The 25,457-nt window shown below is 41.9% G+C and overlaps 1 long non-coding RNA gene across 4 annotated transcripts in view; it reads left to right on the top strand.

The window, feature by feature from the left end:
* The first annotated feature begins 11,600 nt into the window (after nucleotides 1-11,600).
* LOC112655985 (uncharacterized) overlaps nucleotides 11,601-25,457 on the top strand; it is a 160,407-nt gene continuing 146,550 nt past the window's right edge. For 2 of the 4 annotated variants that reach the window (XR_003134005.3, XR_003134004.3), the window contains exon 1: nucleotides 11,677-11,881. This is a non-coding gene — a long non-coding RNA (uncharacterized LOC112655985). The other 2 variants (XR_003134006.3, XR_007404945.1) reach the window with 2 other exon arrangements.

The raw sequence follows: 25,457 nt of genomic DNA, 5'->3' as shown, positions 1-25,457 counted from the left end.
TGTATCACTCTGCCCATTTTATGATGGAATTTGAGAACTAAGGGAAAAATATATATATATGAAAATGGTATATCTAAGTGTAGTTGAAGCCCGCATCTGGTGAAAGGATTTTTAAGTCAGTGTAGAAAAGTCAATTCACAGAGCTAAGCTCCCATGTTGTGAAATCTCACTTAAAACAGTGACTCGAGGCCAGTCACCTGGGATTTGTTGAAATAACTCCTGTCCAGTTCTTACTGTTCCATATGATACATATATTGCCGGCTGCTAAAGAGAGCTTGGTATAACTGGCAGAGAAAAAGTTCTTTGAATATTCAGGTAGTCTAATAGTTCCTCCTGGGTGATCAGAAATTGATATTGACCTAACCGCCATTGTAACCAACAGTCCTGTTTGGGGGAAGGGGGTGTCCGCTGATGTTGTAGCTCTTCCAAAATTAAGAAATTGCCATTTTTCATGTTCATACAAAGGGATACTTTCAATAACTTGCACTGGAAAGTGATTATTCTAGTTTCCCCCAGAAACAATGCAGGGCTGTTCACAAGACCTGTATGAACAAATGTACTGGGTTGGGATTGCATCGTGGCTTGGGCAAGTGGGGAAGGCTGCTGGTGCTCTACCCGCACCTGACTGGACGCCCTGTGCTGGAGGGAAGTGAAAGAAGTGGACACAAAGGCAACAGAGGGGATGAATGACGTGCGAGTGGGTAACATCATTGCATGGAGATGTGCACGGCAGGCAGATGTTTGTGCCTGCAAGGGTTGCTGCCAGTGAGCAGAGAGCCATGCATTTTGGATAGTCCTTCTCTCTTTTGCTCTGACACGAGAAGTCATGCCCCTTTGTATGACAGCCGTCATGCTCATACCCAGATGACGTGCTTGCTGGGACATCAGCCTAAAAAGCTGTGTTTTCCTTGGCTTGTCCCTAATACTTCCTGATGTCTGCATTTCTGCTTGTCGCAGGCTGTTCCTTTGCTCTCACCTTTCCCTCTCCCAGGTCGTCACCCCCCTTTCCCCATTCATGGGGCTGACTTCCCTCCCCTCTGTTTCTGTCCACTGCTAGAGGTCCCCCAATGTGTTGTCACACCCGCCTGGCAAGAAGGCTTTCCTCCTCATCCTCCTCGTGGAAGGCTTACTTTGGGGGTCTCTGCAGGAGCCACCAGGTCAGCTTGGACCAGGACTGCACTTCTGGGCTCTCTGATGCAGGGGGCAGGTTGAAGAGTCCAGTGGCAGCAGAAGGTAGGGGAGGTTCCGCAATCTCTGGGACTTCTGTCTCTGGAGAGCCAGCAAGCTGACATCATAGTGTTGAGAACTAAAGCATCTCAAGAGGCCATCTGGTGCAGCTCTGGGCTTTCAGAGGGGTACGGTTTCATCTCCTCCAGGAGTCTCCTGAGGTCTGGAGAGGTTAAGTGATGTGCTCCAGATCTTGCCGCTGACAAATGGTGGAGGGCCCTGTGTGTGTGGGAATGTGCCAGAGAAACTAGAACATTGGTAGCCTCCTTCCAGAATTGACTTTCTTTTTCATTTAAATAAAATTCTGAATTACAGGAAAGTACCCGCATTTAAGACTCATAACATTTTGTATTATTTGCTGCCTATGTCTTTTTTTCTCTTGGAGTCTTTAAAAGTCACACAGGAAATGTACCTGTTAATGTTCTTGTGGGGGAGGGAAGATGGGCCAAAGAAGTAAAAAGAAACAAATTAATTCTTTTTAGAAGGGAGAAAAATGGAAAACAGTGCACCCTGCTGGTGACACCAGTGCCCCCTCTGATTACCTGGACCCCACCTCATACCTTCTCTCCCCTTCAGGAGCAAAGCAACAAGTCAGGGGAGAATCCTTCCAGAATTTTTCACACCTATCAGTTGCTGTACATGGACTTCCATGTGATATTTGACGGGACCTCCTGACCCCTGCTTTCTTCACTACCATTGTGTGCTGAGAGGAGACACGCATACTGTCACTGTGTTAATTTTAACTATCATGCCTAAGCACATTCTACATTTTACCCAAATTGCCCCCTCCAAGTGTTCATTTCTGATTCAAGCAATTCCCTTTTTGTTCCAACTACAGCACAGCGAATGTCCTTGGACATGTCTCCCCATGTGCATGTGAGTGCTGGAGATGGAATTGTGCTGGTTCACGGGACACGCACATACCCTCTTGTTCCCAGCGGGTCCCAGTGGTTGTGACATACTCATACCAACTCCAATGGAAGAGTTTCCATAAATCCTTCCCAGTACTCAATGGTCTTGGTCTTCCTTATTCTCTAAGAGCTCATCCCCTGGTTGTTCAGGTAAAAGGAGAGAGTAAGTAAGTGTTCAGAGCCCCGCAATTTCGTGTGGCAATGAGAGTGTGGCAGACCCTAGGAGCCAGCATAACACACTCTACCAAGACGATGACCAAGACACCTCAGCCTGAAAAGCTGTTATTTTACTGCATTTGCCACTTTTGTGCATTTTGGCCTACTGATGATTTAGCTGTTGTATGGTAAAGGCAATGATAAAACAGATTACCTTATATTTCAAAGCCCTTGGCAAAAGAAAATTCTATGTAGTCCATATTTGAATGCTTTCTAACAAGTCAACTACTTGATTATATATAGATAGTAGAACTAAAACCCAGCATGTCTAAAGGATTTACCCATGATCTCACAGGAAGGCTTCTTTTAGGAAAATAAATTTCAGTAAGGTTGAATAATTGACCAAGAAAGAGCGAAATAAAAGTAAATGGGGTTCCATCTCCTGACGTGTCCTTCTCATTCCCTGCCTCTCATTACTGTGGAGAAGAAGGTTTCTTTTCTGCCAGGGATTCTCTCCTACAGAGAGGGCAAAGCCTGGTTACAGAAGTTGCTAAATAAACACTGGTTGAACTGACAAGTCAAAAGGGGAGCCTATCAAAATCTCTGTATTGTATATATGTGTTTGAAACAGGTCTGCAGAAGATAGGCATACAGTGCCTAGTAGGGAGGCAGGTCCCTACCCTCTCTGCACTGGCTCTTCTGCCACTGCAGTCCCTACATGAGGGCTCTTAACTGCAGACTGACCTGAAGAAGGAGGAGGTCGAATAAAATGAACATTGCTGATAAACACATTTTACAGACAAATTTTATGTAATAAAAACAGGAAATGTGAGGTATAAACATCATTAGGGGCATAGGCAGATAGTTATTTATTTAAATTGGATGACAGATATCTTCACTAACATGTACAATACATCACAGGACAAATTATATTAGTTATATTTAAAGATTTTATTTATTTGTGAGGGAGAGAGAGCATGAGCAAGGTGCGTAAATGAGCAAGGGGAGAGCACGAGCAAGGGGAGAGGCAGAGGGAGAGGGAGAAGCAGGTGTGGGGCTTGATCCCAGGACCCTGGGATCATGACCTGAGCCAAAGACAGACGCTTAACTGGCTGAGCCACCCAGATGCCCCCAAATTATGTTCTTTTTTATCTAACTTGTGATAAAGATGTAGGGACAAATGTCTTTTTAATAACGGCACCAGGGGGATGAAATTCAGATCATTAAGCAAGAATTCTTCTGAAAGTTGGCTGCATAAAATTAAAAGGAGGTGATCCTGATAGGGATAGGTGATTAACTTTACTGCTTAAAGGCAATGTTTCTCAAATGAATTGCCAAGGCCTGAGAGTTTGCTCCATGAGTTTGAGTTGAGAATGCGTGCCTGCTTACTTTCAGAGAGGCAACATGCCATAAAAGGTAGCTATTTCATGAGATTTAGGAGAATAGGCTCACGTTGAAACCAAGAAATATGTAAGTGAATATCAAATTAACGAGCAATGAATAAACAGAGGAAGAGACTCCCTGGAAACCAGCCCCGCATGTGGCTCAGGGAACCAGACAGGGTTCGGTTAACACCTCCAGTCCTAACCCAACCAAAGAGACAATTCACTTTCTTCCCTCCTGTCGTTTCTATGGCCGTGATTCACTCAGATGGTGTCAGGGAGCAAATATTTGCACCACGGTTCTCAGTCAAAAGTCAAGTTCTGGAAGAGGAAACAAGGAATAACTTTCCCATATTTGGAGACAACCAATTTGGCAAGATGGTGCACCAGCTCTCACTCAGGGGAGCTCTGAGGTTTTCACTAATCTCACTTATTACTCATCTGAAGGCCAATGCCTCCACCTGCACAGGGTCCCCGGTACCTTGCTGGAACATTCTTTTACTATAGAGCATTTATGTGTCACATTAAAAGAATTTACCAAGCATTTTATAATCGTTATTTACTGTTCTTTATGGCAACATCTCAGCCCTACCCTTTAAACTTCAGGAAGCAGCTGCTCCTTCCACCTGGTTCCAACCTTCTCAAGGATCCTCTTGAAATCTTTGGCTGGGATACTGTTTAATCTTAAACAGAGTTCAGCTATAGAAGTTGCTGTGGTCAGAAAGCTGGGCAGATAATTTAGCTGTCTTTTGTACTTGTAGGGTGACAATGATAGGAGATTTGTGAGAGAAGAAAATACCTTTAAAATGAAAGGTTGTGCCTTTGACTCTGGCAATTTGCCTTTGTTTAAAAACAAGTAAGATATTAAAAGTAAAACACACACACACACACAGGTACAAGAAGTAAGCTGTTGATACTTATGTTTTCAAGCAATTTGTTGACTATAATATTGAAAAGCGTCAAGAACAGGACATATCAAAGGGATCAGAGCTACAAATAGAGATGCTTAACATAGTTTATGCATTTTACATCTAATTGTTTCCAGCATTTACCATGTATACCACATTCATGGTGCAAAATTTGTTAAAAATAGCACAGCACCAGTTGATTATTCAGTGTGGAAGGAATTCAATAAAATCAATGTCTTAGTTATGCTTGAAAATTATGTTGCAGGCCAGACCATGAAGGGAATTTATTAGGTTAATTTAAAATTTTGATTTTTAATTTATATATGAGAGAAGAAAACGTGGCTTCCAGCAAGCAGGAGGGGTAGTCTGTGGAGTGGAGCTCTGGGACAACTGGTTGGTACTTGAGTCATTTTAAGCCAGACTGGACCCACCTCCAGGAACAACCCCGGGGGAATGTCCTGCAGTGGCAATGAGTAAGACATCTCACTGCTATCTAAGACAGGTGAATCCCCTTCCAGCTCTGGGGCTATTTTGTGGGCTCCCCGTCCTCCCTCCTGTGTCTATCTTCTAACTGAAAAAGAAACTCTAGTGTGTACGTACTTTGTCAGTGCATAAGCTTCACGACACATGTACATCAGTTACTCGGGAAAATAGTATTTATAAAAAGAAAAAAAATATGCCAAGAAGAGTATGAGGTTGAAACAATAGATATTTCACGAAAACGTGTTAACTGCCAATCGATTTGAAGAGCTGTATCGAGAATACACCATTTCATTCACAGAAGAAAGCAGGAAGCCTACTGAAATTTGCTGGGCCTCCTCTCTTCCTAAATCCATAATGAAGGGAATACACAAAGATCATTAAATTCCTATATTAAGGGCTTACGCAGAGAAGAATAATTCCATTTTTTCCATTCATTCGTGATTTTCACTTCATAAATTAATAGCTATTGGTACAGTAAAAACAGAAATGCTTGTTCATTTTTTCCCTGGTAAAACAATGTGGAACACTTTGAATGTCAAGTGAGACATTCAATGTCAAGTGAGAATCAGGTAGTTGAGTGGTCCCAGACCTGATTGAATGTGGCGTGAACAGTTTTTCCCAGGGTAAACACAACTTTCACCACTCAGGGGACCTTCCCCCCAGTTATCTTGTTATTGGTTTTAGCTTGAGAAACCACAGCTAGCTTATCTGCACTGTAATAATAGTGATATTATTCTGCTAAGACATCACAGTCTTCCCACAGAGTGAAAGCGGAGTGGACGTATTTATGCCATATACCTATAGGCTCCCAGACACTGGGCTTCCCCATCCCCAGAGTCAGAACGAGAGGCAGAGCCCATGAGTGTAGCTAGCACATTGTGTCTTATTCTAACAATGCTCCAACCCCCTGTGGAAAAAGTCAACTTACCTTGTCAAGAAGAAGGAGCCTCTATCTGCTCCAGTAAATGGCAGGGGTGTCCTTAAAAAAGAAAAAACAAAAACAAAAACAAAAAAAAAAAGAGAGAGAGAGAGGGAGGGGGGAAAAGTAAGGTAATCTTCATTAAAAATGTATTGGGTTCTAGCAGGATGGATTGCTTTGGTATCTTTAAGCTCAGAGATTTCAGTTAAAATGCTACAGTTTTCCCCCAGTGCCCGGAATGCTCAGGTTGGGGGTGAGCACAGCACAGCCGCACTCTCCCTCCCATGTTGGTTTTGGCGCCAGTGGCTGAGGGGCAGGAAGGTGACCTCACTACAGACCCAGCTCTCTGCCTCCCTGGAGTGATGCACCCTCTGGACACGGGCTGAATCCTAACATTTTGGTAGTGGGCAGTGTTCGCTGTTGTCGCATTGCTATTGTGCTTGACCTATTTGACCAAATGTTTTCCCTCAAATATCACAAATATCTGTTTTAAAATGTGTTTTTCCTGATGATAGGGACTCTAGGATTCCCACCAGCTCTGTTCCTTGGGGGAGACCAGGGCTTGGGGGAGGAACTTTGAATGAACTCGTCCTGCTCTTGGGGTTTTGGAGTTCATCAAAATCCAATCAGTTTCAGGAAGGTCTCTGCCTAGGGATGCACAGCCCTGGGCCCTGAGCCCCTCACCAGCATGGAGGTGACACCTTAGCCGATTTTTGTCCTACCACGCTCAGCCGGTTTTGATTTTCGTCCCTCTGTATCCTGTTCCTGGTTTGTGTCTCAACTCCGAGTCCTAGTTCCTGAATGCTGTTGTCCACACTGCTTCCCTTACCAAATGTGCGTGCATGTGCGTGTGTGCGTGTGTGTATGCAACTCCCACTTTGAAAGACAGTGATTTTATTTATTTATTTATTTATTTATTTATTTATTTATTTATTTATTTTTGGCCAGTCTAAAATGATGAAACTATATTCTCAGTCATGTGCAATATTATTTGTTGTAACATAAAAGGGGTTAGGGCATAGACTTCTGATGCGTTACTCGGAAAATTGCCTTCCTGGAGTCAGCCCGTGGATCAGTGAGTTCTGCAACGATGACTAGAAATCGCTCTGCTGTTGGAGGCTCAGGACCCAGTCCTCTCGTATCTTGTCTCCTCAGGCTCCATTCATCCCGTCAGTGACCTCAGCTGATCTTCTGCTCTGCTGGCCGTTTATACGCTGCAGATGTCCAAAGTTATATCCTTAGCTCAGAACTCTCTTTGGAACTAAGTCTCATATATCCAATTGCCTGTGATCTCTTGACCTAAAAGTCTATGGGAAACTTTATTCTCAGCAAATCCAGCTTCTGATGTGCTTCTGCGATGAGCTCCACCGCAGATTTACTCGTCTTGGTTTGCTGATGGTGGGTGACTCCAGCCTTCCCTGGGCTCCAGCCAAAGGCTTGGTACCATCCTTGCCTCTTTTCTTTATCTCACACCCCACACTCAGAAAGGGAGGGGAGACCCCTGATGGCCTCCTGCCCCTGGGGCTCTCAGCTGGATGACTAGAATGGACTCCCCTGGCCTGCTGCTTCTGTCCTTACCCCGTCCCATCTCATCGCAGCCCCACTCTTCCCTTTAAAACACGGCCAGCTTGTGCCATGCCTCTGCTCACACCCCTGAATTGCTCTCCACTTGAGTTAGAGAAGAAGAGGGGGGCGTCTAGAACGGATATAATCAGGAAGGGCCCCGGTAGTATTTAATTCATTGCTCCCAGTTTGCAGATGATGGAGCCTTCCTTGGGTCAGGCAGCAGCTGTTTCCCCTAACAACCCTTTCCAAGGCCTCATGCAAATGGTTATAGTGTGGGGGTGGCTGGGCAACCTCTCTCAGGTTTTCCCACCTCTGAGCCTTCGTGCAGACTGTTCCTTCTTCTTAGACACCCTTCCTTCTCTTTTCACTAGCCAACTTTTTTCACCTAGCCTTTTTCCTTCAGGCCCGCATGTTCAGGCCACCTCCTCAGGGTCCTCCCCAAGCCTCTCTCTCTCCTGCAGACCGGCTTCCTCTGCTCAGTGCCCCTGGGGCTCTCTACTTTCTCATCAGACTGGCTTTTGCAGTCTTTCTTCCGACCAGTCTGTAAATCCCTCAGGGCAAGGAGTACCTTCATCCTGTTCCCAGCTAGAGCCCCAACACCCAGCAGCAGAGGAATGTTTGTGGGATGGGTGACTGTCCACCACACCCTAACCCAGGTCAGATTAGCAATTATCCTGACAGAAAACTGGGATCTGGCATTGGCAGAGCTCTGATTCTCAGCCAGGCTGTCTCCCTGTCCCTCATCACACCTAGTGCCTTTTATTCACAGAGTGACACGTTGGAAATATTTTAGAGAAGAGAAAGAAAGAGTCTAAAAATTTGAGTCCCCTCATTTTATGTAACTATTAATTTGGCATAGATTGAGAGCTTGGAGGGCAAGAAAATTGCATAAGACTTTTCACTGCTTATAAAGAGCTCAGAGTCTGGTTGGGAGGAAAGGTAGTAAAAATTATTTAAAATATTAGAACCAGTGGAACCAGAGAGAAGTGTTACTGTGACCATGGCAGCCCTGTGCCTGGGTATGGAAGGTTCCAGGACTGTCTGAAAGAGTGATTTTGGCACATAAGTAGGCTAAGGCAATATACCTAGAGTGGGGCTCACCAGCTATGGCCTGGGGGCCCAGTCTGGCCCATTGCTTGTTTTTGTGTGGCCTGGGAGCTAAAAATGGTTTTTACATATTTAGATGGTAGGGAAAAAATAAATAATATCTTATGACACATGTACAAAATTATATGAAATTCAAATTTTAGTGTCTGTAAATAAAGTTTTATTGGAACACAGCCATGCTCATGCAACTCATGGACCATGGCAGAAAGTTGCAGCTACAATTATATTTAAAAAGCTGAAAATATTCACTATTTGCCCCTTTACAGAAGAAAATGCTGACCCAGAATTAGAGGAAACAGCACATGTAAAGCCTTTTCTGCAAGGTGGTGTTTAGCTTGGTGGGAGTGTGGAGGGGAGGTGCATGAGAAAGGGAGAAAAAAATAGGTGTGTAATGTCTATATGAGTGTGTGTGCATGTGTGTGAGTGTGTATATGTGTGTGGCAGTAAAGGGATGTGAATGTGTGGAAGGGAGAAGGCTATGTCAGGGGGCGAGATTTGAAAGCCAGGCAGGGCACAGATTTTGCACACCTCACTCAAATTCCAGCCTCTTGTCCAGGCAGAGGGGAACTAATACAGAGATTTAGGCAAGAGAGTGATGGGCTCCAAGTTACCCGTTAGTGAGCTAGCCTTTTGGTGGTTTGGTCTGTGTAGGGAGGCTCGGTAGGTAGAGATCAGGAGACTGCAGCACCCTTGGTAATGGGTCCTGACGTTGTCATTGAAATATCCCATTTTTTATGTCACCACCAAAACTGCACTCAACCTGTAGCACTTACTTTTTCACTCCTCTAACCTTTTAAGAAATCCTTTAGAAATGATTATCTTTGTTATGGTGATGACTTTACTCTTATTAGGAGGACTTATATGAAGTCTTTTAGAGTTTTCATGGAGAAAACGCTGCATTTAAGTTACAATACAGTGGTGATTCACAATCTTTTTGTTTTTTGTTTCTTATTTCTAGAGAAATTTGCCAAGAGTATCCCTAGCCCATTATCCTGGAAAAATTTCTCTGCATCTTCCCCTCAAGGATTCCTTAGACTTCAAAGAAGACTACTAGCAGATAGCTGGCAGGAGGAATAGGCCCCAGATGGAGATGTTATCAGCATCCACGTGTGCACACCTCTGGAAATGTTCACATTTTAAAATTGCGGAGTTAGCACGCTACGGTCACCTTTTGGGGCCCTGTTTGAGGTATATAGTTTAACTATTAATTTTGTACTTCAAAGAGAGTGCAATTCATGAATGCAGCTGCAGAGAATTTAAAATATTATCCCCACTATTGTGGTCTCCCCCAGTTTTGTCTTTAAAATATGAAAGATCGAATATAAACCTCTGGGTATGAATATTTAGGGTGGCAGTGTTTCTAAAACAGAAGACTGTCTCCGCCACATTTCTTCAAAGAACAGCTTTCCCTTTGCTTTCCGATGATATTTGTAAGGTTTGACTTTGCTGTCACTCAAGGAAAGAGGTGTTCATGTTGGTGAGGGGAAGATGCTTTACAAACATCAGTGCCTTTGAGGGATTGAAAATGTGGAACAAATCATATTATAGATTCTCTTTAACATATGAGTTTCACTGGGGGGGGGGAGGAAATGAAAGTTCAAGTTTTAAAATATTCTTTATTTGTTTTTGCTAATAATTTGCTCTTCATTTATCTTTTACTTGCTTCAAAAAATGACAGTTATTAATGCCAGAATATCAACTGGAAAAATGTTAAAAACCATCTTTAAGAAAAAAGTCATGTATCCTATATAGAAACATTCTATAAGTAATGTAAGTGGTGACATCCTATTGTGTTTGTTAGCATCAAATGATGAATTATAATTACTGTTCTGGTTAATTCACTGATATCTTCCAAACATGTCTCTGAGGGGTTCAAAAACCTGATATACTTTGTCATCATAATCTGTAAAATACTGTACTTCTCATGTGCCTTGGTGTTGTCAGTTGTCGAGTGTTTTTGTTTGTCTTGTTTTTAAAATGTATTTATTTTAGAGAGAGAGAGAGAGAGGGAGAGAGAGGAAGGGATGGGAAGAGGGAGAGAGACACAGAGAATCTCAAGCAGATTCCTCACCAAACGCGAAGCCTGACATAGGGCTTATTCCCAGGGTCCTGAGATTACGACCTAGGCCAAAACCAAGAGTCAAATGCTTAACTGACTGAGCCACCCAGGGCACCAGTTGTATGGTTTTATACATAATGTTAGTTACTTCTTACCTGGGTATAAAGGAGTAATGTGGTCACCTGCCCTTGAATAATAACAAGATAGTTGGAAGACACATAGGAAATAATGGTAAAAGTACATCATATTTTGATACTGTTTAAAATTTATATTGATAATAATTATGACTTAGGAATAAATCTGAAATGATGAGCTATAAAATGTTAGTAAATTTAACAGTTAAAACTTTGGGTTGTACATTACAGAAAATCTAATTCAAATTGGCTTAAGCCAAAAGGATCGATCCACTGCCTAAGTTAACTCAACTTTGCAGTCATAGCAGGATGCAGGGGCTCAAAAGATACAGTTAGGTTTCAGCTTTTTTTTCCATCCTGATTTCACTTCTGTGGTCACAAGATGGTGACCAGAAGATTCCACATCATGTCACGTGGCTGGCTTCTATCTCTTCCTGAGGGGGAAGAGCAAGAGTCTCCTCAGCACATCAATCATAACTCTCATTGCCTGTCATCACCTCTGGTGAGCAAAAGCCAACTACTGATAGTATAGGCTTGGCCACACTGTCCTTGATAATCTTGAAGCAAGTGGACTGGAGAGAGTGGAGAAGGTGGATACCTAGGGGGAAATCTGGTGCAGTTACTGGAAGATTTGTTGGGTGTTTACTATAGTATGTCCTTAAATGGAGATCTTTGTCCAGGCTCCTGGTGGCTCGGTTGAGCGACCACCTCTTGATTTCAGCTCAGATTGTGATCTCAGGGTTCTGGAATCCAGCCCCATGTTGTCAGGCTCCGTGCTCAGCAGGAAGTTTGCTTGAGTCTTTCAAGAGAATCTAAAGGTGAGAGGGACAGAGGGGAGAGAGTGATGAGATTAGGACATTATCCTTAGAGGAGGTTAGTTTTTGGTGTCTGTCTCCTCTGTTCCAAAGAGAAGGACTTAGAGTTTGTCCCCCCCTTTCTGCTTATGGGGTGAAACTCAGAAACACTGAGGACAGGTGTTGAAGACCGCAGAAATGCAGGAGGTGAGAACCTGCGGCTACTGTTCTGGAGGTAAGTGAGGAGCTTGGGGCCGACACCAGAGTGGTTATCCCCATGCTCAAAGGGACTCTCACTTGGTTTTTAGGTTGTGTTGTCTCCATCTTGAAATTCCCAATTTTTGAACAGGAGTCCCTACATTTTCCTTTAACGCTGGACCCTGCAAATTACGTAGTTGATCGTGAGAAGGGCCACAGCTACACTGGGAGCTACAGGACCAGAAGTAAGCCACGAGAAGGAACTGTTGCAGAAAGTTTGGAATTTTAACAGATACACCGATTTCAGCATTTAAATGACTGAAATTAGATTCCTTTTATTATTAAAATGACTGCAGGACTTTCCATGTCTGAGAATGATCATAAACACCAGGCAACCTGCTTGAGATGCTACCCAAGGGTTGGTAGCTGTCCACAAAGAAGGGTTTTGAGTGGGCAAGAGGAACAAGTGGGCTATTTTCTCGTGTCCAGTAGAATCCTGCCCTTTCAGTCCAGCAATGGTGGCTGCAGATGAATTTTTGTAAATTCCCGTAGTAAATTTACACAGAAGGTAGATGTCTCGACCTTGTTTTTGAAATGATAAAACACAACTTGAAAAAGCATTTAAATACAAAATTTTTATTAATACCATAAAATAAATTGTTAATATTAGAAACATGTTTTATGAAGATGTGGCCTCCAAAAAAGTCCACGTATGGTCATCAGTGGGCTTTGGTAATAAAGCAAAACCCACCATGTTTGGGACTCAAACTACAGCAATCCCTCCATTTGGAGAGAATTGACTCTTCGTTGTGGTAGCTTATCCTATCAGAGTCATACTCTGTTGTTAAAGAGAGGAAATTAGATGTACTAACCAGAGAGTCACTCAAAGTACATTAAGGTCGAGACAGAAGCTAATGATAAGGAAATTCACAACCAAAGCCGACTTTCCTCCATGGATTCAAAGAGACATCTGAGGGAAGTGGAGAGGAAGACATCCTGTTGTGCCAGGTATTGGAAGTCAGCCTTAACTATACATTTCCTTGTTTTCATTAGCTTGGGTTACAAACTGAGCATTTTTTGAATGCCCCTTTGGAAAGCGAACTTCCTCTGTTTTTCTTACAAGTTCCAGGGCGAGTAAAAGACCTTCTGTAATCAGTAATCACTCATTTTATTTCTATTTTATGTAAGTTCACAATGAAAGACAAACTTCTTCATTATCATAATTACCTATCTTGTCCTGTGGAACAATGCTTTCTTTGTGCAACAAAACATTCTTCTAAGGATTTGGTAAAACTGGTTTTGCAGGTTTTCCTCTAGAGCAGAAACCAATCCAAACCAGCTGGGGGGATGGACTCCGGTATTTATTTTCACATATGGGCAGGTAAATATTAAATATGAGACCAGCAAACGTTTCCCCCTTCCCTTTTTTTTGAACACTCGAAGATAGCACAAAATTAGTGTTTGAGAATAAAACAAAAAGACCTCGAGCATTTTGTCATCACTCAAGACAGAGAAGCAGTGCTGGGAATCTGAGGCCAGGCCACTGTCCAGAGTACAGCCTGCATCCAGCACCGCTGCCTCACCTGCTTCATGGCAGCCTTGAAGTCTACCTGTGGCCAAGGGGGCTTGAAGTTTTGGCTCTATTTTTCTAAAAACAACAACAAGAAACCCACCAAATGACTCAAAAATTAGTGTGTGAATATTACTGAATTCATTTGTTGACTAAACACTGAAATTACATGGTTTATTTTTTTAATGACCCAAGTGAGTCTGTAGTTTCATGTCGTTCTGCCTTCCCTGACGTCAGTGAAATTGAGAAAGAAAGACATGCCAGGCTATAATAGCCCACCTTCAAAATTATAGTCTTGACTATTAAGATGAAGAAAGAAAGGACAGTTAGGTCAAAGTTTAAGATAAATTCCTCAGCTTTTAACAACATGAAAGTGACGTTGGATCAACATTATTAAATGCTAGTGTAACCCTCATTCCTGACGCCTCTTCGTGGAAGCAATCACTCCAGGCTGTCAGTTCTCTGTAGCAACATGCTTAGAGAAAACTTCGTTTCTATGCCAAGAATAAAATCCTAGCTCCCAAATATTTGCATAAGTAAACATTTTCAAATTCATATTCCACATACATGGTGAACTTCTTGGTGTTTGTAAATGTTTTTGTGATTAGTCTTCAAGTTTTTGTTGGACAGATGTGTGAAACCCACAATTGGAAGTGGGGTGTCGGGAAATAAAAATAAGGAGAATTTTATCCATTATTAGCACTTCAAATTATGTTTGGCTCATAAGGCCAGATTAGGAAAAATGTAAGATCTCAGACACAAGAATTTAGAATTTTAATTTTACCTGTCCTCAGTTTCATACCCCATATTTTCAAGGATCATCTAATCTGGCAGCAGCAGAGAGTAACTGGCTAAGACAAAAGATGAAAGATTCACCATCCCAGTGCGTCATAATGATTTCTTTTTTCTCTCCAGTTTAGCCAGCCTTAACTAGGCTTGTTTATATGACATCCCGTCTAAGATATTATAGTGAATGTGTACGTGGTGAATTAAAGTAACGGTATATAAGTAGATCTAATTATGCCCAATTCATCCTTATAAAAATCCTACTTCTAGATATTGGGGGAACAAAAGAGCTTTCTAACAAGGTATGGTTTGCCTGTTGCAAAATAGAAGATTATACTTTAATTCTATATTACTTTAGTGCATGTGAATTTCACTGCACAAATAATTTATAGAAGACTTACCTGAATAATTTCTTGAATAGGAGTCATGAATATCGGTCATTTCAAAGATTGAATTGTTTCCCGTGATCCCAAAGAGAGCAACTAGTATACATTCCCCGTTCCTTTGTCCAATGTTATTTTTGGGTTCCTCTGTACATAAAACCCCTTAATTTAGTGACTTAAGATATAACTGAGCTTTAGTGCTTCTAACCTGATCCATTGGGTCTTTCAGAGAAATTGTGTTGGTACGAGGGAAGGATCAAGCAGGTTAGTACTCATGTCACTAATTCTTCCACTGAACATTCTTCAAAAAAATTTCCCCTCGACAGGAAAAAAAATGTTCTTTCTGCCTCTGTCATTCTGCAGTGTGTTTTGTGAGACATGGCTTATTTGTTCTTTCATCAAGTATTTATCGAGCATTTGCTCTGTGCCAGGTATTTTGCTAGAGATAGAAACTCAAAGAAAGATAATACACGCCCCCCGAAAGAGCACATAATACACTTTTGTGGGCTAATATGCGTCATATTTATGCACTGTTATGCATACTTTTAAGTATGAAATGGTCTGATATTTTTGTAAAGAAGTCTCCTGACTTTATGGTTTGCTTTTGCACACTTGCTAAAGTGGTTATTGTCAGGTAAGTCACCAGTGTTGACGTCTAATGGTACAGTGCTAATGGTATGAGGTGGTGGTTCTAGAATCAGGCTTCAGTGTGAATGATAAAGACATAACTGTTATCATTTGATGAGTAACAAGGTATTAGATGGAGAAAAAGGGGACAGAAAAAGTGAGGTGTACAGAAACCCTGAACAATCAAGGTGGTGTCTGAAAGGGATGCAATTGTATTTTAAGGCAACTGAAACCATTATTGGTCATCAGCAGAGAAAATAAATTGGTACCCTCATTTTTTAATATATCTCCTAAAAATCAATCAGCACTTACTGACACCTGTCAACCCTTTCACATTTTCTTATATGAGGAGTAAGTTTCAAGCTTGGTGGGTAGCTATTGATTTTGCGTCTTTGAAAATGAAAGTTTAGATTGGTGTGTTGGGGATCAGCATTGAGAGGCACAGGAGATGGTTGGTTCTATATTCAGAAGAAAGCCCTGCACTTCAGGGCAGAAGTGTGGGTCTCCTTCAGAATGAGAGGCCATTACTTGGCACATTTCTGTGTATGGTTGTCTGGATACCCCAACCACTTTAAATGGAACCATTAGAATCTGTGATGTTTAGGAGTGTGGTTTCAGAGGAGATAACAGTTGTCTCAGGAATATAATACAAACCCCCACACACCCCCAAATTAAGCTCTTTTGGGAAATAATTACAGTAGTATCCCCCATCTTTATTGAGATCTTATAATGGCCGGGTATTAAAAGTAGAGGCTTTACAAACAGTATTTGAGCCTTTAAACCAGCATGTATGGATGGTATTATTATTCTTATTTTCCCAGTTTTGAATCTGAGTTGCAGAGAGCTCAATAGTTTGTCTAAGACTCCACAACTTCAAAGTGTCAGATCTGTTGATAAAATCAAGTTGTGCCCCTAAAACCTTGGTTTTCACCATCATTCCACATTACCAATGATGAAATGGACTTTGTGCCATAAACTACATGGCTAGGCATTTTTGGACAGCATTCTCCATTTCTGATACTTTCTCGTGTTCCAAATAAACCTCAGTACTAACTGTAAAGCATTGAAAGGCTGTGGATGGGCTCAGCAGCCCTGGTAATGGAAGGACACAGGGTGTCTTGATTCATGGGGTGATCATTATTCATGGTTGCACTTAAGAGATTCTGGTTGACTCGTATCTAGGAAATGTGGTAGCAAATAGAGGGTAGACCAATTTGTTTATCATGGAACCATTGGTCCAGAAGGGCAGCTGTGAGAGCAAAGGTGGAAGTTCTGAGCAAAGCTTTTAGCTGTTTATTTGCTGCTCTGATACCTTTGTCAAATGCTCTGTCCTGAGCGGATGACTTCTTGATAACTCGTGAACTACTGTAAAATGCTTTTGAGCCAGAGATCAAAGTTGCTGGGTCAGAACTGGTGATATTGCTGGTACATTTAAAGTTATAAACATTTTTATTTTTGATACTGTTGTTCTTCCCTGATATTGCAAGGACTTAGTTTTATCACAGTTGCCTTCGGATGATGTTTACTATGGATTGATATATTAGCTATTCAGTTTTACTGTCACATAAAAATTCCCATTTACTCAAGAGAGAGACTGTATATAAATCAGAAGTGAATAAAATAATGGCTTTAGTGGATGTAATTTATTAGTATTATGACTTTAATTAACTTGTTCATAATAATGAATATGTGAATTACCCATGACTTCACCTGACAGAGAGATTAGTTAGTGTTTGTTCACCTTGAGCTTTTTCAGTGTTAGGGCAAGAATGACAATTCAGTGAACCCAAGTATTTCCATAGTCATGAAAAAACAAAGTTACACACAAAATAGTTTTCAATTAAGTTTCCTCATGATGTACAAGAGAATATTATAACCTATTACATGGCCAGTAGTCTGACTTTTTTTTATCCAAGTTCTATTGAGATATATTTTAAATATAGTAAGATTCATTCATTTTAGGAAAACGTGTGCAGTTTGAGAAATTTTGGTAATCGATACAAGATTTTGGTAACCACCGCTGCTTGTACATTTTATGTGCAAATGCCTTAAACACTTTCGTTATCCTAAAAAGTTTCTCATTCCTGCAGCCATGAGGAACTACTGATGTGCATTGATGCGCTTCCCATCACTACTGTTTTCATTTTTCTATAATTTCATATAAATGGAATTATATGATATGTAGCCTATATTCATCAGGGTTCTCCAGAGAAATAGAAGATTACACATGTGTATATGTAATATACTTAATATAGAGGTAATACATATATATGATGTATATATATGGAGAGAGAAGAGAAAAAACATTAATGTTATTTTAAGGAATGGAGTCATTTGTTATGGGGGTTGACAAGTCCGAAATTTGCAATGCAGGCCAGCAGGCTGGAAGTTCTGACAAAAGTTGGAAGAGTTGATGCCTCATAAGTCCAAAGGCAGCCTGGAGGCAGGGTTCTTTCCTTTTTTGAGGGGGTTCAGTCTTTTCTCTGAAGGCCTTCAACTGATTGGATGAGGCCCATTCTTATTATGGAGGGTAATCTGCTTTATTCAAAGCATTAATCACATCTGATTTAAGTCTTAATCACATCTAAAAAATGCATTCACAGTACCATAAGGATGGTATTTGACAAAACAACTGAGTACCAGAGCCTAACTAAATTGATTTATAAAATTAATCATCACACAGCTTTTTGTGTTTGTTTCACTCAAGCATAATGTCTACAAGATTAATCCATGCTATTGCATGTATGAACACTTTATTCTTTAAATTGTTCAGTTGTATTCCATAGAATGAATATACCACAATGATCTATCCATTTGCCAGTTGATGAACCTTTGTATGTTGGGTTTTTGTCTCAGATGAGAAATACTGCTATAAACTATGACAATTCAATGGCTTTTAATATGGCTTTTTGAGTCCCATCAAAATGCAATCCATTTTACTCTGCATATTGCGGTATAGAAATGGTCAATGTTTACACTGCCCTTCAGGACTTAGCTTTTAATTTTTGCCTTTAATTTCTACCTTGTAATTTTCTAATAAGAAAAATGTAAAAGAGTCATTTATGTACATGATTTTACATAAGCTATTTCATTTAATCTTTAGGGCAATTCCGTGATTAAATATATTTAGCTCCATTTTGCAGATGAAATAAATGGAAACATAGGGATATGTAGGGACTCGCCTAAGATGACGATAGTAGGAAGTTACAGAGCTGGAATTCAGAGCAGGATGTTCTGATTCCAAGCCCAGTTAACTTTGTTTGCTGGTAATAGCCAAGGGTGGGCCCAGAAAGTGATAAAATTGCAATAAAGCATTGGAAAGAGGTGTGGTCAAAGCTCAATCAACTTAAAGAATTACTTTCCCTGATTCAGAAAGAACATAAAGGCTTCACTAATCATGCCAAGTTTGGGGACTGGAAAAATCCAGTGAGTGTTATGACAACGAATTGGAAGGGTTGCTTGCCCATAGATGGCACAATTTGTCTCTTTGCTCAGGATCACTTTGTGCTTTCTTGAACTGATACAAATAAATCATGAGAAGATATGGTGGCAATTCAGGTAGGGCACTTAATGTTTTCCCTTGGCCCTGGAGTTGCTCTCAGATGATCTGCTGAAAGGTTCCTTACCCTTGACATTACTGCAGCCCACTGTCCTTCACCAGAGATTCTTTCTTCTTAATACAGGAGGAGTTCCTTAGTGTTGCTGTGATCAGTTCAGTGGGTAAAAACTTGGGGCAGACATCATTTCGTGTCCCAAGATAATTCAGTAGTGGCATAATTCCATTTCATGACTTGGAAATTCAGATTACTCATTCATTCAGAAATACTTATGGAGCATCTGCTAAAAAGCAATGCTATTATTAGAAGCATCTATTGCTTATTTAGCTATTACTTTGTAAGTTAATTTTTGATGCGCTTAATATTTTATAGAATTGAAACTAATTAATATATGATATAAATAATTTGTGCTCACTTTGACAGATGTTCTGTGCACTGTATTCTAGGCTTAAATCTCCTCTAAAGTAGCTGTGGATCTCTCTTATACAAATCAAGAAAAATGAAGCTCACTGAGATTAAATATTTTGCTCCAAATGACACAGCTCATAAATGATTGAATCACAATTAGAACTTAAGTCTGTCTGACTTTAATCTGTCTGCCCTTTAATCCAGGGGTCACCCAGTTTTTTCTGTAAAGAGCCGGGAAGTGAATATTTTAAGCGTTGTAGGCTTGAGACAAAGTTAAGGATGGTATATAGATAGTGGTGGAGTATATTATCTGTCAAGACTACTTAGCTCTGTGAATGTAGCATGAAAATAGTCATATATAATATATGAGCTAATGGTGCAGCTGTGTTCTAATAAAACTTTATATATTAAAATAGCTGGATTTGACCTGTACACTAAGGTTTGCCAAAATCTCCTCTAAACCGTGCTCTGTTGTTGCTTTTATTTGCAGGGAGAGAAGATCTATGTTAGTTTTAGGTTTTTAGATAGGTAAGGGTTTTAACCTAATGGTTCATTTAGAATGATTAAATGCCATTCAATATAATTTCATTTAGTCCTTCCTGTTTACAGAAGTGCAAGAAAATGGGAAAATTGTCACCTTAGACAATGCTAGTAGATGTAAGAACTCAGAACATTGAGTTACCTGAATAGAGGGTTGCTTAACACACACACACACACACACACACACAAAGCTGTATCATGTGATAATCTTCAATTGCCTAAAAAAGGAAATAGTTCAGTCCCTGTCTGTATAAATTGCTGGTTTATGTTCTTATTCTGTGAACAGCACACCACGCCAATTGTATCAGTTTCCTATCGCTGCTGTAACAAACTACTTCATTTTTACTTTTTATTCTTTTTAAAGATTTTGTTTATTTATTCATGAGAGACACACGGAGAGAGGCAGAGACACAGGCAGAGGGAGAAGCAGGATCCCACAGGGACTCTGATGCAGGACTCAGTCCCAGGACCCTGGGATCATAACCCAAGCCAAAGTCAGACACTCAACCACTGAGACACTCATGCACACCCAAAACAAACTATTTCGAACAGTGGCTTCAAAGATATAACTTTACTCTCCTATGATATGGAGATCTGAGGTCTCAAGCCTAAAATTGAAGTGTCTACGGGGCTGTGTTCTTTTGGAAGCTCAAAAGGGCAAACCACTTCCGTACTGTTTGCTTCACATGGTGCCCACCTCCCTACGACAATAGGCACCCCCCTTCTCATCAGTCTCTACTTATATTGTCACGTCCCCTCTGACTGTGACCATCTGCTTCCCTCTTATTAAAATCCTTGTGATAACATTGGTCCCACCTGGATCATCCAGGATCATCTCTGCCTCTCAGGATCCTTCTTGTAATTTCATCTGTAAAGACCTTTTGTCATGGAAGGGTCATATATTCACAGGCCTTGTGGATTAGGGAGTCTTTGCGGGCACATGGTTCTGTCTACCACATCAGTGATGCTGGGCAGTGGGGGTGGGGAGACCCTCTAAGCAGACCATGTTCCAACAGAGGCATGTAACACCTTCCAGTTTCTGAAAGCCTGCTTAGTAAGAAGTCATGTCAACTGAGGTCTGTAATTTTTCACAAGACAAAATTATAAGCATTTCTGCGGCCTCCTCACCATGCCCCTGCTGAGCGTGTATGACGTGACAGCCACACTGACTTCTTCTGAGTTCACTAGTTTATCAGTATGCTGGCATTCTCCTTGTCTCTTTTAGCCAAGCAATTTGTACCATTCAAAATGGAGCTATTGTTAAGGAAATGATTTAAAGATGATTCACATGTTGATGGTATTTAGCACCTACTGAAAGGATTTGTTAAATTTTCTCCTTTGCTGGGTTGCATGGAAATATGTAAAAGCTCCCTTTTAAGAGGATTTATATAAAAATGCCCCATGTTACTGTGGCTGTAAAACCAAACTTCGCGGGCGTTATTTGTTCACCCTTATAATTGTTGAGTAACACTGCATTGCTGGTGTATAGATTGGTCTTGCAGAATTTTGTGAAGAACACAAGGTGATGATTTTCTCACCATGAAAAGCAGCCATTGGGTGATGCTAGCCTGGTCTACACCAGGGGACATAAAAGCAAACAGAATGATATTCTTTGCACAGGGTCATTTAGATGAAGGGAAAGCAGAGTGATGAGCCAAACTGATTCCAAAGGCTTCCTAGGAGAAATTCTAGTGACTCTGGTGTAAAACCATCTCTACTAGTGTTCTCTTTAGCTCTGAAAAGATGGCGTAAGCATCTCACTACCAAGCGGAGAGAACCAAAGAGGACAGTAATGATCGCAGTATTCTATATTATAATGTAGAAATTGCTTCTGTGAATCACGCTGGCTGGACGGAGATTAGTAGGGAGGTTGGAGCTCATTCTCACCGTTGGATCCGAGAGCCAGATTGCTTTCCCGAATAGGTTACAATACTATCTCGTGGCTCTGTCTTTGGCTGCAGAAAGTGTGAATAATGGAATTCTATTTTCAAAAGCATCGGGCTCCAGATATTTCCATGTGTGGTTAATCGCTGGCAGTAATACCTAGGCTGATGAGTAATTTTCTAACTTTAAAATTCCTTCACAGAAGGATATTCCCCAACTTAAGCACCAGGAAGCAGGATTTAAGTTAGATTTAAGAGCTGGCTGATGGAAAGGGTTATTAAATACTGAAACCAGTTATTGAAGGAGATGGTGAAGTCTTCTCTGGAGGTCTTTAATAATGGTTTAGGTGTTGTCTTGCCTGAAGGCAGAGGATATTTTTAATGTGTTGCATTTGCATATGAGGGATTTCAGGAAATCTTTGAGAAAGTCCTTAAGATACTCACTGGGGTAAAATGAATATGTATGGGCTGAGTTAAAGCACTATAGCTCCATGTGCCTTCTCTTTGAACAGCTGGTCATAATTTAGATAAGAGCTACCCCACAGCTCTCTTGTTTAGAGGAGTTATAAGAAAAAGCGTGTCCATCATAGACCTTTTGTAGAGCAAGACCTTCAAAAAAGGTGCCAGAAATTACATCTAAATTTGAGAAACAAGGAAAATCAGAAATTCCTCCAAGTTTGGGTCCTGTCCTAAGTCTTGGTTCTGGGTCCTGTTCTGACCCAGTGTCAGATCGGAGAATTTCAGGGTCATAAAGATAGAAACTTTATTAATTGTGCAGAGATCTGAGCTTCCTGGCTTGGAGAAAAGTTAAGGTTACTGAAGAACACAGTCCTGTTTCCCCACTCATGTTGGAAGACATGCGTTTGGCTGTGTGGGAATGTCAGGCAAGGAACGGGTTGTTACTGACCTTATTCGTATTGATCTAGTAAGTATTCCAGCAGAGGGGAACTGTTCTGCTGAAGGAGAGGGTAGAGGCCTGTGATTGTCTCAGAAATAGGATGGGTGCTCAGGTTGGAACGGGGAGTTTCTTTTCTTTATTTGGTAGTGCCTTCTCTTCTCTTCTGTTTGCTTTGGCAGAACAGACAGCTGTTCATTTTCAAGAAAGTTCCCTGTCGGTAGAGACCATTGGACTTGTGTGTTTCTTATCCTTGATTAGAGCACATGCCTAAAGCCAGGTGCTATTTCATGTACTTGTTGATAGCTTGCATTAACCAAAGAATCCCATGCTTCGTGGGTTGCACAGAGCTGGCATCATTCAATACTGTGGATGGCCTTAGTAGGTGGCTGGAGAGTTATGGGAATAGGCAAAAACGCAGACTAGAAAACAGAAAGATGATATTTAAAGGCATTATGTGTAATGTCTTTAACTCAACTGAACAATTGGTTACATACTTTAAGGCTCTCATCACGGTTCACCTTGTGAGGTCAATGCCACGGGCATCAGAATTAGGAGGAGGGTCTTTATCTGGTGACAAGGGCTTTGCATTGAAAGAAGTTGACAAGTTGCAGAGTGGTTGGCAATTACTAAGTGACAATTATAGCAAAGATTAAGTATTATATATAAACTAGTAGTTTCTTGAGAATTCTTTACCGTTCCCCTTTTTTTTCCTCTGTAATATCTGTTGACATTTCCTAAGAGATTTTGTTCAGTCTGAACTGATTTTCTTCCCTGAACCTGTTGTGCTTTTGTGTATTTTCCATCTTCGTAGGCACACAGTTCTTATTTGGAGTTCATTTCCTGTATTTCCCTCGTCAGTAAATAACATCATAGGCCAGCTCAACCCCCAGGAGAAACTGTATTCCTTAAAGAAAATTGTTTAGATGTAATTCTGTTTGAATCTGATTCATGATATTCTTCATTATACACACATTATATGTTCCCTCTACACATAGTGACACTAGTAATTGCATTTAGTTCCTGGCTTGTACTGTAATTGTTTATACTTGTTGACATGGAGCTTTATAATAACTTTATCCTGTATGCTTGATTTTGTGAGGGATGCAAAGCAGGATATTTATTTTATTTTATTTATTTTATTTATTTTATTTTTTTTAAATTTTTTTTAGGATATTTATATTTTGAGGAATATAATGAACATATCATTAATATTAATTACTTATATCCTCAAATTTTACTCACACATTATTAATACACTGAGTTCTGTGGAGTTTTTACAATATCGGGTGGGTGGGGGAATGACTCCAAATAAAATCTTATGTTTAACACAATATTCTGATGTGATAACATGACCTTATTTAAGTGATAGCCATCTTTGGTAAATAACTAAACTTGCCACAAATGTGATAATTATAAAAGCATGTGTGGGTTTGCTCAAATAATGTATTGTAATCATTGTAACTCTTTGCAGACTATTAACTGGTGTGCTTATAAATAAGGCATGTTATGCAAGAACTCCTGCCTACAGGCTTAAAATCTATGTCACTCAGTGGTCAAAATTTGGACACAAATAAATATTGGCAACATGAAGGGATTGTTTTCTTGGTTTCGGGGTTATGGCTAGGAATCTACGGATGACATGTGAAATTAAATTCTTAAGTCACTTGAAATGTAAGGAAGGAAGTCATTACTATACACATAGATGCTTATATGAGAAGCGAAGAATGGAGAAAAATGAGCAATGGTTTAAAAACAAAGACCTAGGGATCCCTGGGTGGCGCAGCGGTTTGGCGCCTGCCTTTGGCCCAGGGCGCGATCCTGGAGACCCGGGATCGAGTCCCACGTCGGGCTCCCGGTGCATGGAGCCTGCTTCTCCCTCTGCCTGTGTCTCTGCCTCTCTCTCTCTCTCTGTGACTATCATAAATAAATAAAAATTAAAAAAATATATATATATATATAAAAACAAAGACCTAAAGAGCCTTCGGATGAATGAAGGCAGACCTTGGAGTCTGGTCCCAATCTATGGGTTAAATACTCCAGCAGGGCCTGAGTCTAGGTCTGTGCCCAAACCTTGCGGACTCGCTGCCAGCCGCTGGGGATACAGAGTAACGGGGACAACACTCCTTGCACAGAAAGCAGTCACCAGTGCTATATTCAGCAGCCAGGGCAGGTGCTACGAGGTCCCCGAGCGGGGAGAGCTCCTTGGAACCCAGATATGGGGCCAGGCGCCCCAACCTAGAGTGCTCAGAGGGGGCTCGAGAGGGAAGGTGGTAGTTGAATTCCGAAGAGCCGCAGGGGTGCGGGGGGTCCAAGGGAGGTGGGTGCTCCCGGCGGGAGACCGCCTGCAAGTCACGGCGAGGGGCGGGAAGCCGCGTGTCCGTGGGCGGGCGAGCCAGGCCGGAACTGTGGGGCCGCCAGACGGGACGCGGCCCCGGGGGATGGGGCTGCAGGTGCGGGGGGGGCGCGCAGTGCCGCCCGTGGGCCCCATGGAACCGCAGCGCCCTTAAACTCGGAGGCCCCTCGGCGTGGACGGCCCGTTACAGCGGACCCCGCGGAGAAGCGCGCAGAGCCCCCCGCGCGGTCCCCTCTTTCCCGCCTAGAGGAGCCCCGAAGGCCGCGGGAGCCGGAGCCGGGCAGGGCAGGGCAGGGCAGGGCAGGGCAGGGCAGGGCTGTGCGCTCGGCGGGAGGGGCTCGAGGCGCCAGCCCCTGGGGCCTCCCTGGGCAGCGGCCCCCACCCGGGTGCGCGCGGGGAGGCCTTGGCGGGGCGCAGCGAGGGACCCCGGGGGGGGGGGGACTGTCGCCCGCGATGCCCCCGCCCCCAACCCCAGGAGGAGGACGTGGAGTCGCCGCTGCCGAGCCTGGGGAGGAGCCCTCCGGGGGGCGGGGGGGCGTCCGAGGACACAAAGGCCACCTCCCCTCGGATAGGAGTTAGGATGTGTGCTCCAAGCGAACCCAGAGAAA

This window comes from Canis lupus, chromosome 22 (assembly GCF_003254725.2).
Source record: "Canis lupus dingo isolate Sandy chromosome 22, ASM325472v2, whole genome shotgun sequence".
NCBI classification, from domain to species: domain Eukaryota; kingdom Metazoa; phylum Chordata; class Mammalia; order Carnivora; family Canidae; genus Canis; species Canis lupus.
Note: the sequence above shows the minus strand (reverse complement) of the source record. Positions and strands in the feature narration are given on the sequence as shown.